Below are 12,122 nucleotides of genomic sequence, written 5' to 3'. Positions count from 1 at the left end.
CAAAATACAGAACTATGAATCTTTTTTCATCTCTGGGCCAAAGTTACCTGGACCAAAGTAACCACAGTTGACTGTAGTGGAAAAGTTATTGAATTCCATATATTTCACGATGACCTCCTTTGTTATCAAAACATTTTTTAAGGTGTTCAAGCGGATTATGACACTGAGAAGGATTAGGGCCCGGCATATATCATCTGCATCTAGTAACAAAAAGTATAGCACGCCTTATACGCTCCCGCGATTATCACGATCCATCGGATTAGAGATTTAAACTGAGCCGTGAAAGTACACCTCGATATAATCCGTATTCCGAGCATTTCGCTGAGATGAAAACGATAAATATACTACGCGTCTCCGATTTCTTCCAAAAACTTTATTTACGGCACTTGCGTCTCGCTTACAGAAACAGAAAACGTGACAAGGGATTTTCAGAGGTTTGGCCAGGGCCGTTTTGGGCATTTTAAACCTCCCCCACGGACAGAAAGGATTTTTGAACGAAGTTTTACTTGATGAACGTCTGCCTGTGTAGCCCATAGAGGTTGCAGTATGTGATGTCGCAACCTTTTTTTCTTCTCAGACAGTAATAATCATTTATAATCTTTAGAGCTTTATTTCCTCTCCTCCATCCAAAATGGCTCCCTTACTAACAATCCGCTGTTTACTCTCCCATCACCATAGCGCCCTCAACTCCAAAACACCAATATAAACCCAAATACGCATACAAATAAAAATACAATTCAAACATCAATGCATAATCAATCACGCCGAACATCATGGACACGACGTTACATGCAGCAATAAATGCTAAAAGCAATGTTATGGCTGTTAATTTCATAAAAAAAATTCCAACAAACGAGTTTTAGCTTACTTGGGGTAAAAATCTCGTAGCAACAAAGTTGGGTAAAAGGATGCAAGATGTACGAACACGCACTTAACTAAACTTTTCGTGACACTTAATAATTACTTGTAAATATTACCACTAAGGAAGGTAGCAAGGCAAATTTAAGTATTGAGTTCCTTTTTTATTTGCAATAAGGGCAAAAGTTACTGAGTTACGTAAAGCTGGTAAGTAATAAAGGATGTTGAAAAGAAGAAATTCATCGTTGTGAAAAGGCTAGCGAATAGGAGATAGGAATGGAGAGCTGCGTCGAAACTATCTTAAGGTAGACGACTTTTAATGATGATGAAACGCCCAGCACAACACAACTACTGAGATTTCTTTTACATAACACAGTATCTTCCTCCTCGACCTCTTGATATGTGTATCCATTAAAACTATCGAGTGAATGTCGTCAGTTTGGGCGATTTAAAAATCGTTCTTTGACCATTTATGAATTCCATCTTAAGGGCATATACAGGGTTCCCACTCTAACTACATTATAAAATTCACGGTTTTTTTCCAGGTTTTCACGGTCTAAATGTCATCAAATTCACGGTTTGTAGATAAGGCATTTTAGGCTGAAATATTGATCACGTAATAACCATCGGCCGCACGTTAACTAAAAATGTAACAAACGCAACAGATGCCTTGAATGCAAACGCAGCAATGAAAGTGCTATCTATTATGACGTCACCTATAGTTAGCAACATTCAGGTCCGGCTAAAGTGCGTGAATGGGAAAATGGAGAGAGCAGGGTGGCAGGGAAGTGAAAGAGTGCCTGATATTTTGCCAGGGTTAATATCTTCCAATCGCAGGCTTAAGGTCAATGTGCTGTCATGGCACACACGGACCAATTAATAATTGCGCTTCGAATACACGTGGGCAGAAAAATGCGAGGACAGTATCTGCACGTGACTCGACCTTGAAACATAATCGAAACATCGATTTTTCTTTTAATCTGTCTATCGTAGTTCGACAATCAAGTTTGAGAGATTTCTAAGGTTTTATGACGAAATTCACGGCTATTTCCAGGTTTTTTTCACGGTAGACGAAATTCACGGCTTATTCACGGTTTTAAGGTTTTCACGGTTGAGTGGGAACACTGTATATTATATGTTGTGCAGTGGCGTAACTTAGGTGGGGGGGCGGTGAGGGGATAGATAGTCCCCCCAAAAGCCTCAGAAATAAACAAAAATATTTAAAGCTATTGTCTAGTTTTGACACGCAATAACTCCATCTGCTTAAAATTAAATCTCGATGCAAACTGTATTTCCACGCATGTCATTTTTCAAAATTTTGTCGTTGACCTCTCCCGCCGTCGCCACCAAAGGCCATTTTATTCCCCCGAAAGAATATTCCTAGTTACGCCACTGATGTTGTGTGTATATCATTTGGATTTATCGCAGTATAAAGCAGCAATAATGATTTAGCCAAGTAACAAATTCTAAGCCCTGAAGATGGAAATCATTATATTCCGAAACATTGGCGGGGAATGATTTTTGAATCGCCCCAAGTGACGACTTAAGACTCTTTCTTTTCAATGGATTTTTAATATAAAATAACTATTAACAACCATCAATAACCATATATTTATGGGGAAAATGGGAAATATAAAAAGACCGAAAGTGTCAGTAAAATGCTGAAAGTACTGGGATGGGACACACTAGGACGGAGAAGAAAAATAAATAGGCTTTGCGCACTCTTCCACACACTTAAGGGGGAAAAAGCATGCGGCGAACTACGGAAGAAGATTGAATACCCCAGCAATATTGGTAGGAATGATCACCAATACAGCCACAAAGGACAAACGTACAAGAAGAGGTATAAAGGATTTATATTGGAAAATTAATATCATTGCATTTTAAATATTCACTATCTAGTTTCATTTTGGTGATGTATTTTTCATTTACAATATTTTTGTTTTTTTTTGTACAAACTGTTACCACCTGGCAAATAGCCAACTTTTAACTGTAACAATATAATAATAATAATATATTGATAAACCATTTCAGTACCCGCCTACAACCAGAACCATGGTAACACGGGGTGAACCCTCTAACCTCTATTTACCATCACACAGAACCAGATTGTTCCATAAATCGTTCGTCGTCAGCTCTAATGTTGCATGGAATGATTTTCTCAACTATATAAAAACTAGTACGACTGTGGAATCATTCAAGTACAAATGATGCAAATACTTGGTACATCAGTAATTAAATTATTCATTTTTACTTTATGTCACGGTAATTTTTAGGAGCATGCAGTTAAGTCTATTGTTTATTATTCAAAATATTATACATTTTCAGAGCTCTTTTTACTTAGTATAAACTCAAAATGCCATTCTACCTTATGTATTTGTTATTTTTAGGAGTATGAACCCAGAACATTGAATAAATTATTTTCATTCATTATAATTCATTTATATATCAATTACTTATATTTAATTGAATATAAGTTTCTTTGCATATGAGTATTCTTTAAAATGCAGTAACCAGTGTTTGAAAAAAAATTAAATACTCCTGCGAAAAAGTTTTTCTCTGGTTTCATTTCACGGATTCGTTCATTTTTTTACTCTGAAAATTGGCTAAGACTTCCTCCACATCAGTTTTTTCGGCATGAAAGTATTTTTAATACATTTAACTCTCACAGCCTTTTCAGCCACCAAGCAAAGCCAGCGGTTAGAAAAGGGAAATTACTCCCTGGGTTAACTTGGTTTAAACCAAAAATCCTCCAATCTGGCTCAGAGCCCTTCAGGAATGACGAAGAGGAGTTGGAAAGGGATTGAGGATTATCTGGACGAACAAGGAGGGAGTGCAGGGGGGAAATTAAGGGATGAATCATATAAGAAGGGGTGAAGGCAGGGTCGTGGATAACACAGGGATCGCACGGCCTTGTGGATTAATTAGGGTTCATGGTTCCCTAGGGCACGTTCGTCCGTCTGTCGCCGCCAAAACCCGAAAGGACTCTCTCGGGACCGAGGGAGGGTAGGGTGCGGATAAAACGCCTATCCGTGTGAAACCCTGGGCAAACAAAATCGTCCCCAAACTTTTAGTCACGGAAAATGAACCTTCCTCGAAACAATCAGTGACAAAAAGAGAAATCGATTTCTTTTTTTGACCTCAACTATACAGGGTGCCCTATTTATCTTGACCACCTGAAATAACTTTTTGTCCAGATGCAAATTCAAAAATTGGACAAAACTGTTTTGCAAAGCACTTTGTCGAGAATTGGTTTTCATTTGTTTACTGCTAACTCTAGTAAGTGGACGCGGTTGTGGTACCGGGCTCAAAGTGGTTTTGTGTTATGTATTGACTTGATTTTCATTTGTTTACTGCAAACTCTGGTAAGTGGACGAGTTTCTTATGTTTTCATAACGTTGTGTTTATGTTAATGGTCCACTGTGCTACATTTTTGAATGACTTTAGGAGATGAAATGAATTGCCGAATAAAAAATATAGGGTAATTTAAAAAAGACATGCCGCTGTTCATATCTTTGTAAATAACAAAGCTACAAGGGAGGCAATCATGCTGATTAATGTCCCCCTGATGGCTAATGAACATTTGCTTGACACATTTTTGAATTTGGATCTGGACAAAAAGTTATTTTGGGTGGTCAAGATAAATGGGACACCCTGAATAATAGTAAATAACGTCTTAGAGTATGAGTCTAGGAATGAAATGCAAAATTGGTTGGCGACGTATCGATACATTTCTTATATCTTCTTCAGAACTACGAATCATAATGGTCACAATGAATTATTACATGACGGCATGAAAGATTATTAGAACGTTTTTTTAACCGTAAAAAAACGTTGTAAACCCTTTCATGCCTTCATTTATTAATTTATTGAAAACATTATGATTCATAGCGCTTACGAAGATATAAGAAATATTATGCAAATAATAAAAATTAATACTTGAAGGCATGAGAAATTTTTACGCTAAAAAACGTTGTAAAAACCTTTCAAGCCTTTATTTATTAATGTATTGTAACCAATATGATACATAGGCCTGAAGAAGATATAAGAAATACTATGAAAAATTAGAAAGAATTAATACATGAGGATATGAGAAATGTTTACGTTGTTTTGTTACAGTAACCATTATGATCAATAGCCCTGAAGAAAATATGAGAAATATATCGAAACGTCGGCAAACAATTTTGCATTACTTTCTTAGACCTATACTCCTAGACGTTATTCATTATTAAAAAAAGAGAGAGGGATATAAGTAGAGCATATATATCAGGATTTTGCATTCGGAAAGCATACTCTTGTCTTTCATTTAGACGTGCGCTGACTTCAAACACTACTCAATGTATAATTTAATGAATGCCATCTAACTGAATGGGCAGTAGAAGACTACTTTCACAATTTCTCTTGCTTGATTCGCTTCCACCACATTGTGACCAAGCATCATCTATAGGCATTGAAAAGCCGTTCTACGCAGATTAACTTTGATATGCTTCGGATCCCAACGGACTTAATTTTCCCCCCTTCGGATTTGAAGCTTCGAACAAAGGATATCGTTAATTTTCTACGACCCGTCGGCCTACGAGAATCATCTCAATTCCAAAAAAGCCTCCTTGGATTCGTGTTAAAATTCACTACATCTGCCTAAATCAATCAGAAGGGTAGCCTAAAAATATAAACGAGTTTGAAACCTATTACAATTTCAAGGATTATCATTATAAAGCAAATATCTGGTTCCCCCTGCCGCCTTGTGAGGTGACCTTGGGGCGAGGCTTGAGCGCTGATACAACGCAGGATGCTAGCAGGTAGCTGAGTACCCTGCTAGCAGGTAGCGCTTGGCTTAAATTGAGGATTATTAATACCTTATCAAAACGAAGGAAACTTTCCGAACTTAGGTATTTTTAATATGAGATTATTAAGAGATGTTTCCCTTAGCTCTGTGCCTCATGCATGCATTGGTAATCTCAGACGATGTAAAATTCCTATCTACTCGTATAGAAACTAGGTCCCTGTTATGTCACGTGGGGTGGCATCGCATGGGCGCCAATCTGGCCTTTTCCAAATGAGGTTAAAATTGACCGTTGCCATTCGTCTAAACTGGGATTTCTGAAACCAAATAATTTGTATATTATGAATACACTAATGGTGGGTAAGGAATCGCAAGCAATGCATTTCGTTTTCTTTGATGAAGGAAACTATCTTGTGTTCGGAGCATAAACGCTCACCTCCAAGCTTGGAGAATAGATGAGCATTTATGCTCCGGACGCAGCCAGCTGAGCGGATTCGTATTGTTGCGTTACCAGATGAGCGGATTTGATTCGGTGGGCGATTGTTGAGCGTTTTTGCAGTCGATATGCTTCCACACAATATATTCTTTTCTTTTGAAGAAAATTCGAAAGAAACAGCTCTAGTGGGCCTAATTATATCTTAGATAAATGTTCATCCTAAATACTTACCAAATGGACGCTCAACAATCGCCCACCGAATCAAATCCGTTCATCTAGTAGTCCAAAAATACGAATATCCTCATCTGGCAGTGTTCGGAGTATTAAAGCTCACCTCCAAGCTTGGAGAATAGATGAGAATTTATGTTCTGGACACTGCCAGCTGAGCGGACTCATATTTTTGGGTTACCAGATGATCGGATTTGAGCGATTGTTGAGCGATTTTACAGGGGAGGTATCGATATGCTTCCACACAATATATTCTTTTCTTTTGAAGAAAATTCGAAAGAAACATCTCTAGTGGGCCTAATTATATCTTAGATAAATGTTCATCCCGAATGCTCACCAAATGGACTCGCATCGTTTTGGAATCCAAGGCTTCCATTGAAGAAATTTCTCAATGCTTCCCATCGTCACGTGGACTACTACTCTAGTTTTTTTTCCCATCTTCATTACTCTGCGCTCGCCTCTTGCTGGTCTCTTAATTAAGCGCTTTCCCATTGAATTTCACCGTCTTCAAAGGGGCAAGACAAGAGCAGTCCAAGAAAAAGAAGACTGTTCAACTTATACAGCTCCTGCCGGGCGCGATTGTAAAGCCTCATTAACTCTGGGGGTTACGACGGAGCAGCGTTAATTACTAAACCTCTATAGGGCTCTCAAAAAGTTGCGGAACCCGAAGTAAGTGGCAATTCACCCTATAGTGTAGCAGTGCTGGGCAACGGAGCGGAGGCTTTCGCAGCGCATGTTTGCCGCGTTTTCCACCTGAGCTACCGATTACTCACGATTGACGGGGCATATTCGAAACGACCTTCATTCTCGCCATGTTAGCCCGCGGTCAAATTAGCCTAAAAAATACGGGTACCCTTGCATAAATTACCAACAAGCAGAAATTTTACAGAAACGTTAGTAATACCACTCTAATGAAATCCTGAAAAGTCCCCATCGATCCCGTGTGTGCAAAATATTTTATTCGAGGTCAAAGGTCACAAAAATGGGTTTTATGCATTTTGTGGGCAAACTAAGTTTTACGATAAAAATTGCTCAAACTAAAATGGTAAGTAGATCAAGAAATTATCTACAAAATTGTCTTCATACTTTTTTCTCTAAGATTCATCATTTCTGAAACAAAGCCATTCGAAAGTTAGCTGGAGTTGTCCAATAATGTTCTGAGAGCGCAACGATATAGTCATGCACATTATGGAGAATACAGCTCCAGCTAACTTTCGAATGGATTTTTCTCAGAAATGGTAAATCTTAGAGAAAAAAGTGTTCAAACAATTTTGTAGATAATTTCTTAATCTACCATTTTAGTATGAGCAATTTTTATCGTAAAACTTACTGTTTGCCCACAAAATGCAAAAAAACTCATTTTTGTGACCTTTGACCTTAAATACATTTTTTTGCACACACGGGATCGATAGGGACTTTTCAGGATTTCATTAGAGTGGTATCCCTAACGTACCTGTAAATTTCAGCTTGTTGGGAATTTATGCAAGGGTCAATGTCTGTTTTGACCGGGCTATGTCGCCTATGAGCAATATCATTCAATATCCAAGCTTCATCCACTTGCCAAATGTGATGAAAACTAAACGCGATAGGCAAAAAAAGGGCTAAAATTGAACGTTATACGTTAACGCCGGCGCTGAGTTTTTTTTATCCACCATTTCCCACCTAAATAGCCTATTTGCGATTTTTCTTAAATGGATACCATACTAAACTAGTATCTTTACAGTTTTAGAAAAGAATTGCACAACTAGCAAAAAAACTTAGCTACATAGTACATTCAAAATAAATTTAATTCCCACAATCAATGCCTCCTCGAAAAAAATTAAGAATTTGATAATGATTATGGAACTCTTAAGAGTATCAAAGCACTGCAGGAACAAGTGACTTTGTACGCAGTCACGCGCACGGGTGCAAAGTTAAATACACCAAAGGATGAAGTTCACCAAGAAAAAATATTTGACTTAGCCAGAATTCGATCCCGGAAGTTCGCTCTAAGAAAATGGCTTGGTGGTGTAACTGGTAGCACGCCTGACCGGCAATCGGGAGATCCGGGTTCGAATCCCGGCTAAGTCAAATATTTTTTCATGGCGAACTTCATCCTTAGGTGTATTTTCTAAGAGAATGTTATATTGATTATGACTGATTAAAGGAAACCAGGAAATCAAGATTAAATTTGAACCGAAAATTAGAATTTTATTAAATAATAATAATGATAATTATTATTCAAGCTATATATCTTCCCCATCGTCTTTAAATTAGACACCGAAAAATCTTATCTTTAAGTTCAGTTTTAAACTATTTCCATAAATATATCCCAAAGAGAATCAGCACCATATTTTTAGTACCATTCAAATAACAATATCCCCTCCAGTGTTTCACTCAACCAGTACAATCTCAATGGAGCGCGAGGATAAAGCAAATCTTCTCGCCTAACGTAATTGTTGAACTGTTCCCTCCAGCCTCAGATGATAGCAATGATTGGTGGCGAGCGAAATACAGGCTATGTAATGGGCTACCTCTGTTCACAATGAAAATAAATTAACATAAATGAGAATATTATAGAGGCGAATACTGTGGAAACCGATTATTCTTTCTCGCTTACCAAATCAAAATGAATATCATAGGGAATTTCGTGTCGGTAAAATTTATTTTTTAATTACGTAACGCCCACCTGCTTCATCAACATATAATTATAAAAGCTCGACGGAACCTACGCGATAAAATGTGATGAAAATTAATCTGAGTAATTGTATTATAAATGTTTTCAATGGTGGTATTTAAGGTCAGACCCCTTGGGCGAGATTTGCGAGGTATTTTTACGTAAAACTATTAGAAAAATTTGAAACATTCAAAATATTATCATTAAAATATGGAGAAAGAAACCAAAGGAAATAAACTAAAACAGTTATTTTCTCAATCGTAGCAATATAGCCCGGTCAAAATAGACATCGACCCTTGCATAAATTCCCAACAAGCTGAAAATTTACAGGAACATTCGGAATACCACGTTAATGAAATCCTGAAAAGTCCCCATCGATATCGTGAGTGCAAATATTTTTATTCAAGGTCAAAGGTCACAAAAATGGGTTATTCGGCCAAACGGTTAGTTTAACGATAAAAATTGCTCAGACAAAAATTGCAGATCAAGTAATTATCCAGTAAATTGTCACTGTACTTTTATCTCGAAGATTTACCATTTCTCAGAAAAGGCCATTCGAAAGTTAGCAGGATCTTTATTCTCCGTAATATGCACGAATACATTGTTGCGCTCTCTGAACATTATTTATAGATGGGGACTTTTCAGGATTTCATTAGAGGGGTATACCAAACCGGGCTAATAGGGCAATGTATCAACTAGATTTTAATTCGAATGACTTTCTCTTATTTTATTTATGAAATACATTTACGATTACCATTATCGCAAACGAATTAATTTTGATGATGTAAAATTCTGGCCTCAGGGGCGGCGGGGTTTTCCTGCTACCTAAACTGGAGGTCGCGGGTTCGATTCTGGCCTGAATGGGTTCTTTTCCACCGGAAGCAAGGAAATATGTGACCTTCTAGCGTTTGATTGGAAGAGAGGCTATGTCGGATATAAATTTGCGTGCGTAAATGAGGAATTAAAAAAAAACAAGCCCTAATTTAAAACCATAATATTACTCCAAGTTCCTTAGTGTACTCTGGTCTCGGTGGCGGCGGTAGCTGGTGCCAAGCCGAAGGCCGTGGGTTCGAACCCCCCTGGGTTTTCAGGGCATGGGTAGTTTTAAATGCGTTTTTATTATTATTAAAATTGTTACAAGTAGGCCGTTGGCCCGGAGGTAACCTGTACATATGAAGAAAAAACAATAGAAAACATTGGAAAAGCAATAGAAAACATATGAAAAACAATAGAAAGAGTTATAAAAAGCCCTTTGTCCCTACTTCTTCAACCGCTTTTTAAAACTGTGTAAATCTTTCGGAAAGGACTCAAATAGTTTAGCTGGTAGGTCGTTCCAGTCCCTTATGGTCCTATTCAAGAAGGAGAACTGCTTCGCATTTGTCCTTTGTGATCGGCACTTTATCTTGAACTGGTCGTTTAGTCTACATTAAAATACTAATGGTTGGGGGAACCTATTAGCATTAAAGATGTTATCATAATTTCGATCTCAGAGATCATTTTCCTAAAAAAATTAAGCTCAAGAGCTAAAACCTCTTTCTCGCCTGTCCCTTAATCCATTTACCTATCCACTCAAAGCCCAAAATATATACGTAGGCCTCGCTAACTTTTGTTCTCTCGCGTAGAAAGTAGGAGTTTGGAGAATCAGAAAAAACGGGAAACAGAGAGATATTAATAATGAGCTGGATATAATAACAACAATGGAAAGCAAACATTTAACATAACTGGCCCACATATTGACAAGGGACAACACCAGCATGATGATGGAGGTTTAAATGGTACACCCAATGGTATGAACCTACGGCAGACATCGGGGAACACTTAAGGCCTGGTTACACGATACATTAACACGTACGGGTTTATGTCTAAATGCATGGACCCGTGAATGAGCACGAAAATGCACCATGTAACCACCCAACTCGTGCGAATGCATGAACAGATAATAGAACCTGTTCTAATTTGGCTCATGCATTCGTACATGTTCCGTTCCTGTCCACTAAAATCATTCACGCAAACGTGCATTAACTTGTTCGTGTTAATAAACCGTGTAACCAGGTCTTAAGACTGAGTCGGAGAAACCAATACTAGTAGGGTAGACCAGGGCAAGTTTGCGCGGATTTTCTCCCGTGGGCTTTCTAATTTTTATGTTTTAACTAAGGACATTTTAGAAGTGGTTTTATGAAGCAGTCAATAAAATCAAATTTTATGTATTAAGTTGTTGGCTCATTTGCGTTTTCAACCGTAAAAAATATGTTTATTTCATGTCAAATTCTATTCCAACACTATAAAAAAGTGTTGGAACAGTTATAGGTACTCATTTTTCCAGAGCGTACCTACTTTTTCCCTTTTTGCAGTTTTTGGTTTCATCTTTTTTGGTTTCCCTTCGTCGGGCCCCTCATCGCGTTCTTTTCTTTCTTACCCTCCCTTCCTCCCCTCTCCTGAGGAGTGCGGGCGTAAAAGTCTCCTACTTTCTTCCCTGTCCGCAGGAGCAGGGGCGGTCTGAGGTGATCGGGGGCCCTCAGCCATGGGACTCATCATGGGGTCCCCTTACCGGGGGAATTTGGAAATCTTCTCCCGGAAAAATTTAGGAAATTTCATGCCCGAAAATGGATTTTGACGCTATTCTGGCTCTTTGAATCGAGATAAAAGTTAACGAAAAAAAAACAATTTCAAAGGGATAATTTCTAGGAATATTGAGAATTTCACAGGTTATAAATTTAAATAACGTATTATGGCTCTATTATCTATTATTTAGTGAAATTGTTCCTGGAAACTGTGCTGAAATCTAAAAAAAAACTCTCAAATAACCTTTTCGAATAACCCTTTCAAAATAGCATCAGGTTCTCTTTCGTCTTCTGACATTTTTTCATATAATCTTCCCACATTGAGTATGCATGCAGTGTAAAGCAGCTAAAGAAAACGTAGAATTTCAAGCAAAAAACTTAAGTCCTAGTAATATGAGATTTTTTAATTTCATTTTTCATACACGTTTCGCGATAGACGCGAGCATTGTGGGGGGCCCTCGGCGATTGTCGACCAGCCGACCCGGCCAGACTGCCCCTGCTAAAGAGGGTAACCCCGAGAGCCCGCCCTCGGCACTCGGTCCAACTGTCCGAGTTGGAACTAGCAGTCATTGAAGTCCCGTATTGCTCGGGGGAAAACCA

The 12,122-nt window shown here is 38.1% G+C and overlaps 1 protein-coding gene and 1 non-coding gene across 2 annotated transcripts in view; one reads left to right on the top strand and one right to left on the bottom strand.

The window, feature by feature from the left end:
• Window positions 1–12,122, bottom strand: part of LOC124165291 — a 687,405-nt gene that overhangs the window by 616,767 nt on the left and 58,516 nt on the right. The window lies entirely within an intron of this gene.
• Trnaa-ggc lies at window positions 8,304–8,375 on the top strand. The gene has a single exon. It is a non-coding gene; the product is annotated as a tRNA-Ala (tRNA).

This window comes from Ischnura elegans, chromosome 9 (assembly GCF_921293095.1).
Source record: "Ischnura elegans chromosome 9, ioIscEleg1.1, whole genome shotgun sequence".
NCBI lineage: Eukaryota > Metazoa > Arthropoda > Insecta > Odonata > Coenagrionidae > Ischnura > Ischnura elegans.
This window is presented reverse-complemented; position numbering and strand designations above follow the sequence as displayed.